Genomic DNA, 9,086 nt, shown 5'->3' on the forward strand with positions numbered 1-9,086 from the left:
TAGATTTTCATTGTTGGAAAGGATGTGGCAATAAAGCTGACTTTATTCACTGTTCTGGAGTTGCCCACAGATTAAACTTTTTTGGACACAAATTATTAAAGAAATTAAACAAATAACTGGTTATGACTTACCTTTTACTACTGAAACAGTTGTACTGAGCTATTAGGAGGTTAAAGAACATTATGGCCTCGGCCACACGGGCAGGAAAATGCGGGGGGGGGGGAGGGGTGGCTGTTTGCCCCAGAGCAAACTAACGCACGACTGCGCGATCAGGCGTCGGGTTGAGGTCCCGTCGAGCTCCCGTGGTTAGGGGGGAGGTGCCGATCACACGACGCGGCAAAGAAGCGGAGCGGCGCGGCAAACGGGGTTCTGTTTTATTTTTAAAACTGAAATGTGTGCATGCTCCATTGGGTGCTTGTGCGCATCCGTGGAGACTTGGGAAAAAACACCTTTTTGCGAGGGGACATGGGCGGGCGCCGGAACTACCACCGGAAACGTGATTAGACGCCCACCCTTGCCCCGCGGTTTTTGGAAACTAGTACCTCTGAGGTACTAGTTTTTTACCCTGCATCTTCGGCGGGAAGCCTCGGGTGCGCCACGGGAGCTCTACGCTTCCCAGATGTGGCGGTGAGATCGCGCCCGGAAAATCCGCCTATCTTCCGCCTCTCTAGCGTGCCTAATGCTCCGTGTGACCGGGGCCAATGACTACAAGATAATGACTCAGCCCTACCCCACCTTCCTGAGTAGATATAAATTACCTGCCTACTATTTTTCTTCTCACCTATACACAGAGAGTACTCCATCTTTCTGTGCTATACCTCTGAGGATGCCAGTCACAGCTGCTGGCAAAACGTCAAGTCCTACAATACAGCCCGGAAAATCTACAGCAACTAAAGAAAAAGAGGTAATTCCAAATAATTCATATTATAAGAATTTGTTGTACTTTTGAACAGTAGAATGATATACGATTTAGATTACACTTTTTTGAAGGCTTACCTATCTTTAGTAATAGAATAGATAGTGATTTTATTAGTATATAAAGTGCTATGATTCTGTGAAAAATATGAAAAAGGGCTGTACTATTTTTGAAAATGGAAACATAAATTAAAAAAAAGAACTAGTAACAGTATAATTCCAAGGAAGAAAGGCTAATAAATGTTTAAAATAAATAAAGTAGAGCACAGCATGTATCCGCTAGACATATCAAATAGATAGAAAAAAGTTTGAATCCAGTGGGGCATCTTTAAGACCAACACAGTTAAATTCTGGGTATAAGCTTTCATGTGCAGGCAAACTTCCTCAGATACCTGATCTGCTGTGTTGTGCCTGCAAACAAAAGCGGATACCCAGAATTAAACTTTGTTGGTCTTAAAGGTGCCACTAGGCTTGCCAGTCCCCAGGCTGGAGTGGGCATTCCCCCGGCTAAACTGGGGCTTCTGCCTACCACCGGCCAGCTGGCTGGTGGGGGAAACCCTACCCCCAAACAGCCACGTCCCTGCGTGGCTTCCCTGACTTGATGACATCGACTGGAAGTGACGTCATCATGCCAGAAATGTCTTGTGGGGACACACTGGTTTGAGGGCAAAACTCTTAGGGTTTTAAGCCAGTTTTACCATAGAGTTTTGCCCTTAAACCAGTGCGTCCCTGCGCGACATCCCTGACATAATGACATCACTTCTGAGTGACATAATCACGGAGACATCCTGGAACACCTTCCAAATCCTCCTGCTGGAGCAATAAGGGGACCTGACAACTGTAAGGGTGGCACTGGTTCTATTGCTTCAGTCCAACACGGTCGGCTACCCACCTGAACCTATAAAGATAAACATAAGCCCCGGTCACACGGAAAGTTTTGGGCCGGGAGAGGGACGGATCGGGGGCACAGCAAACGGGTGAGATCTCACTGCAACATCTGGGAAGCGGCGCGCACCCATCCCCGATCCGGCCCTTCAGGCCGAAAACCCGCTGCAAAAAAGAACCACCCCTAGAGGTGGACTTACCAGAAAGGCCGCGGCAAGCGCGGCCGTGGGATCGCTGGCGCGTCCTTCTGCCGGCGCATCCAAGGTTCCTCACACATGCGCAGTTCGGCAGCCTCCCTCTCTGTTTCGTGGCTTTCTCCCCAGTCTCCCCGGCATCTGATCGTGCCGGGAAGCAAGTGTGCGGCGGCTCACGGGATCTGTGTGATCCCGCCGCCGCGTGCCTATTTTGGTGCGGCTTTCAAAAGCCGCACTTTGCCCGCGCATTCCCCCGCCCCTGTGTGGCAGGGACCATAGATGACCACACAATTAATACCATGCACAGTTGTCCTTCAGTCCGATAGATAAATGCTCATCTATCCCGTGCCTTCCCCTCCTGCATCACCCTTCACTCTATGGCAGGCTGGTCCATTTAACTGTTTCAGAATAACATCTCAGGGATCAGTCAAAACCTTGGGAAATGCAGCCACCTTCCTGATCCTAAGCAAACCGGGGGCTGATCAGGGCTTGGATGAGAGACTCCGCCAGGGTGCCTGTGCACACCTTCCCTGGTGCCCACCAGTGTTTTTAGAAAGTGGGTGGAGTCAGGTAGGGGTTTGGCCCAGCAGGGCTTCTGATTGGCCGTGCAGATTTTTTTTTTTTTTTTTTAAAAACACGTTTTGGCAGCAACTGCCACCATAGCACAAGGATCTTCACTGTATGACCAGTGAAGTGGATCGGCCACTTTATGGCTGCCTCCACCTCTTCCCGCAGCCGTTTTGTGGCTGTGCCCACCACCCTGTGTCAGAATTCCAGAGGTGCACATGAGCTCAAAAAGGCTCGGGACCCCTAGCCAGTGTTCCCTCTAAGCTGAGTTAGTGTGAGCTAGCTCACAGTTTTTTAGCCTCCAGCTCACATATTTTTGTCTCAGCTCAGGAAGGAGGGCTCCACAGCAAACTAATAATATGCAGCAGCCAAATCGCTCGCTCACAACTTTAATGCCAGTAGCTCACAAAGAAGAATTTTTGCTCACAAGACTCCACAGCTTAGAGGGAACATTGCCCCTAGCCTATGCTATTGCGAGCTCCGAGGAGGAAAGGCAACATATTGAAGCAAACAAGCCAAGGAACAAGCTCTCACATCGCCCTCTCTCCTCCCCTGGACCCCAGGGAGACGTGAGTGACTCAAGGAGAGGAGACGCAGTCTGGTGCCGTGGTGAGAATGCTGGACTTGAGAGACTCGGCTCACAACAGCCACTTAGATGGGAACCTTGCTGGGTGGTCTTGTGCCAGCTGCTCACGCTCAGCCCAGAGGACGGGACTGCTGGGGGAGGACCAGGGTCCAGGAGCCCCAGGTGCTCATTCTGCTGTGGGCTGGCCGGGAGACCTTGGACCGCCCCCCCCTCCGCAGGCCCAGTCTGCATCTGGCACTCATGAGGAAGATCCGGGAGGGAGCATGCAAGCCACGATTAGAGCGGGCTCACAATGAGACAACCACCATAGGCTGTCCTTTTCTCACATATAGCGTCATCCCCCCTCGACAACATGAAAGGGCACGATCCATCTACTCACTCCAGGTAAGCACAAAGAAAGACATCTGGCACAGTTCAATTTAAAAAGAGCAAAAGCAATTTCTTTAATCCTTCATTCTCCAATCGCTTGCTAAAAATGAGTCACTTTAGTGATAATTATCATGGCTCTTGATCTACCAAAAAAGCAAAACACACACACACACACACAGACACCAGGCTGAGCACAGAGTTTAAAAAAACCCACCCAAAGCCCAACTACAAAGCCCTCATTTTCAGTCATTATCGCTGGATTGTACTTGTTAAAGCCGCCTAAAAAATAACCACCCATTACCATGAACCCACCCCGGCCCCCACACAGCTGGAAACATTAGTCCACTCGGCACTACAAAGACTCCCCAGGGATGGAGATGACGAGATCTGAAGGAGGAAAACATTGTGCAGGAGAGATCCCAAAGGAAGCTGGACACATTCCTTGAGGAAGTTAAGAACAACAACAACGCAGCAATCAAAGACTGCTTCTTCATAAGTATGACACTTCTACCATTTTTAAATCTGCAGGTTGTGTCTAAATTGCCTTGTGAAGCCTTGAGAACTACTTTGAACTGGGCAGACTGTTCAAGTCCTCTGCCTGCCATGGGCCAGTCACATCAACTCTGCCTCACCTTCCTTGCAGGTTTGTTGAGCGGATAAGACTGGAAGGAGGGCGACCAATGCTGCCTTGAATTCCTTGGAGAAGGAGTGGGATAAAAAGGCATAAGCTGCAAACGGTTCACTAGCCCTTAAATTCTAAATTTGGGGGTTTGAGGCATATGGCTTCAGACCCAAAGATGGCACTTTCTAAAAACAAACAAGGTATGTGTTGGGATTCTGAGATTCGAGATCGATGGTCGTTCTGCAAACACAAGAGCCACATTAGTAAAAGAAAAACAACTTTACTACAAAACAAAATAAAGCATGGGTAAGGTACTTTGGATAAAAGAAATAAAAATGAAAAGGTTACATACTTGCAGTTACTTTCAGTACTAAATGCTAACAGCTACGTCTTTCTAACTATGTGTTGACTTCTAGAGGAGCGCTTCCTGTCTGGTTCACACAAAGAGCCATAAACCTCGTGAATAAATGACTGCTAGATCAAAGCATTTCCACAAACAAGTTGTTAGTTGACCAATACAAAGGTTACAGATCACTTCATTAGGGTAAACAACTCCCACAAACTTTCCCGCGGTAGAATACATTATGTAACGTAACATCCTGTTTGCCAACAAACAGCATTTAACTCTGTAATGACTGAAGTGTCAGCAACTTGAAACTCCAACAGTATGTCATAGGTGCCCTGACCTGGATGGCTCTGGCTACCCCCATCTCATCAGAACTCGGAACCTAAGCAGGGCCAGCCTTGGATGGGAGACCCCCCAAGGAAGTCCACAGTTGCTGTCCTGGAGCAGGCGATGGCAAACCAGCTCTGAATGTCTCTTGCTATGAGAACCCCACAGGATCACCGTAAGGAGGCTGCAACTTGAAAGCAAAACAAAAAAAAAGACATAGGTAGGATGCTAGAATAGCCACAATGTGAAGGGAACGATAGGCCGAGATGAGACAATGAAAGAGGTGATCAGGTGTTTTTTTTTTGTTGTTCAGTCGCACAGTCGAGTCCGACTCTTCGTGACCCCATGGACCAGATCATGCCAGGCCTTCCGGTCTTCCGCCGTCCTCTGAAGTTTGCTCAACTTCATGTTTGTTGCATCTATGACACTGTCTAACCGTCTCACCCTTTGCCGTCCCCGTCTTCTTTGACCTTCAGTCTTTCCCAGCATCAGGGCCTTCTCCAGGGAGTGCTCCCTTCTCATTGGGTGGCCAAAGTATTTGAGCTTCAGCTTCAGTATCTGGCCTTCCAGGGAACAGTCAGGGTTGATTTCCAGTAATCCAAATGTGAACCATGTGCAGATTTATGCCTGAGCACCAAAACGATTGCTCAGAGTGTTCCTGTATATATTTATTACAATACCTTGTGTAGGCCACTTCCTAATAAACGGCTCACAACAGCTAATGCTTGGGCCACGGAAACTATATGGGTTATTAATCAACATGTCAATTGTCAGTAATGTTAAACTATATATTTTCCGTTAAGCAAATGGACTTCCTTAAACTAGCTCTTTGCTGATTTCTTGCTCTGTATGTTGTCATGGTTTTGCTCTTGAATGATAAAAGGTTGCTAACCCCTGTTCTCTCTCCTCTCTTCCATTTCAGGTTTGCTCTAACCAAATCTGCCATGCCAGGAAGCCCAGCTCCTGTTACGTAAAAAAGGTAAAGGTAAAGGTTCCCTTGCTCAAAAGCCAGTCGAATCCGACTCTAGGGTTGCGGTGCTCATCTCCGTTTCAAAGCCGAAGAGCCAGCGCTGTCCGAAGACGTTTCCGTGGTCATGTGGCCGGCATGACTAAACACCAAGGTGCACGGAACGCTGTTACCTTCCCACTGAAGTGGTCCCTATTTATCTACTTGCAATTTCTTGCTTTCGAACTGCTCGGTTGGCAGGAGCTGGAACTAGAGACGGGAGCTCACTCCGTCCTGCGGCACCCGGGTCTCGAACTGCTGAACTACCGACCTTCCACAGCCTGCAGTTCAGCGTCTTAACCACTTGAGGTACCGCAAGTTACGTAAGTTCCTTTTAACTGGAGATGTCAAGGACAGAACCCATGGCAAAGGATGCCGCCTCCCCACTGAGCCATGAACTCCAAATAGTTTCAGAAGCTGTTTACCACTCAATCCACAAAGCCACTCTGGTCAGAGAAACCACACAACCTCTTTATCAGCATAAACGTCTCCGCCCACTGTACACACAAAGGCTGGATGTAAATCCAATTTCAATCAAAGTATTATTTCAAACTTCACAAGCAATTTGCCCTTCTTCATTGGTGATGGTGCCTTTTGGGCGCTTTTGTTCTTTTACACACACACAAAGAAACAAAGCCTCGGCGTGAGGCACAAGGCGATAGGGCCACTGAACTGGCTGCCTCTTCTAACAGCCCCAGAAATCCAAGGGAAACGACACAGGATGCTTCACAGAGTCATAGAATCATAGAATTGGAAGGGACCTCCAGGGTCATCCATCTAGTCCAACCCTCTGCACAATGCAGGAAATTCACAAATAACCCCCCCACACACCCAGTGACCCCTGCTCTATGCCCACAAGAGGGCAAAAAAAAAAAAAGCCCTCCAGGATCCCTGGGCAAATTGGCTTGGAGAAAAATTGCTTCCTGACCCCGAAGTGGCGAGCAGCATTTTCCCAGGCATGTAAGCAAGGGCCACGAGAACTAAGCACTGATGCAACCCTTCCTGCCCTCCCTCTCATGATCTGCCTAAGTTCACACAATCAGCATTGCTGTCAGATGGCCATCTAGCCTCTGTTTGAAAACCTCCAAAGAAGCCCACTACCTCTCAAGGAAGCCTGTTCCACTGAGGAACCACTATAACTGTCAGGAAATTATAGCCAAAAACTCTTCTGATTTAATTTTAACCCGTTGGTTCAGGTACGACCTTCTGGGGCAACAGAAAACGACTCAGTACCATCCTCTATATAGCAGCCCTTCAAGCACTTGAAGATGGTGATCATATCACCTCTCAGTCATCTCCTCTCCAGGCCAAACATACCCAGCTCCTTCAACCTTTCCTCATAGGACTTGGTCTTCAGACCCCTCATCATCTTCGTTGCCCTCCTCCGGATACATTCCAGCTTGTCTATATCCTTCTTAAACTGTGGTGCCCAAAACTGAACACAATACTCTCGGTGAGGTCTAACCAGAGCAGAGCAAAGTGGTACCATCACTTTGCGTGATCTGGACACTATACTTCTGTTGATACAGCCCAAAATGGCATTTTACTTTTTAGCAACCGCATCACACTGCTGACTCATGTTCAGTGTATGGTCTACTAAGGCCCCTAGATCTTTTTCACACATACACGTCCTTGCTGTTTTCCTTACTTTGAACATAAGAAAACAACCCTTTGTTGCTGTTTTTAGCATCTCTCACTAGTCTAAGCTCATACTGAGCTTTAGCTTTCCTAACTCTTTCTCTACAAGCACTGGTTATTTGTTTATATTCATCCTTGGTTATGAGTCCCTTGTTTTACATTCACGTAACATGAAACTTGGTGCAGAGCACCTAAAGCAGGGGTGTCGAACTCATTTGTTATGAGGGCCGGATCTGACATAAATGAGACCTTGTTGGGCAGGGGCCATGTGTGTCATAAAATGTAATGGCAGGTAGCGGAGATATAAACTTTATAAAGGACACAAACACAAAGGTGTTTTTTTTTAACTTGAAAGAAAAACATGCTTAAAACAGTAGCACTCTTGCAATATTTTGTTTATTTAACAGTGTGTGATAACTGACACCTCTCGCTTTGAATTATTGCCTCAAAATGTCTGTGTTGTTGCAATCTTGAGCGTGCTGTTCAGGTGTGTATCTGTAAGCTGCAAACCTACCATGACGCAGCAGCAGCAGAACTAGAAGAACCAGCAGAAGACAGCCAGTTCCACTGTGGGCCTGATAGAAGCCCTCCAGGGGCCGGGCCACATGTTTGACACCCCTAACCTAAAGACTACCAATACGGGAATAAGAAGATAAGAACATAAGAACATAAGAACATAAGAACAATGTTGGATCAGGCCAAAGGCCCATCCAGTCCAACCCTCTGTGTCACACAGTGGCCAGAAATACCAGTGCCATCAGTGGGGCCAGGACATTAGAAGCCCTCCCACTGTTGACCCCCCCCCCCAAAGCTCCTTGATTTTGTGCATTCTGGGAAAGCATGCTTTTGTGCTGAATTAGCCCAGATGGTTTGTGTGGGTGGAGGATCTGAACCCAGACCTCTAATTTATGGGCCCAGAAAATCCAGTCCCAGGACAACACTACTACAATTTGGAGAATCTTGTGGGAATCACAGTGAATTCAAACACGTACACTCAGAGGTCCTTTTGTAGAAAAAGAGGTGCAGGAGCTCATTAGCATAGCTTATTTGCATATGCCACACCCCCTGACATCACCGGAAGTGTGTCAGAGGGCAACACCCACCGCTCAGGCTCCACTGGACTGTTTTGGATTGCTAGCTATTGGGGGGCGGGGACGTGCAGATCTGTCCTCGCAGAGGAGGGAGAGCTTTTACCTCAATAAAACTTGGTCTTAAAGGTGCCACTGGACTGTTTTGGACCGGGGGGGCGGGGCTCTGCAATTTACCTGGCTGCTTCTTGCTCTGACTGAGGGCTGCTGGGAGCAGGGGGTGGGGCTTGTTGCATGTGCCCGCCCCCTGTGCTCTTTACGGCCGGAGCTCCGCTCCTGTGTGCTCCGGCAGGAAATGACCCCTGCGTACACTCATTGCTGAGTTGCCAACGTCCAGCTCTAACTTGTCATTGCAAAATGATCTTGGAAGGTCTGGACCTGGATGGCCCAGGCTAGCCTGGTCTCCTCAGATCCCAGAAGCTAAGCAGGGTCAGCTCTGGGCAATATTTGGATGGGAGACCACCAAAGAAGTTAAGGGCTTCTACGCAGAGGCAAGCAATGGCAAACTACCTAAGTCTGCACGTCAGATGCCAGCAGCATGCA

This window comes from Gekko japonicus, unplaced genomic scaffold (genome assembly GCF_001447785.1).
Source record: "Gekko japonicus isolate JY-2015 unplaced genomic scaffold, Gekko_japonicus_V1.1 scaffold4052, whole genome shotgun sequence".
Classification (NCBI taxonomy): domain Eukaryota; kingdom Metazoa; phylum Chordata; class Lepidosauria; order Squamata; family Gekkonidae; genus Gekko; species Gekko japonicus.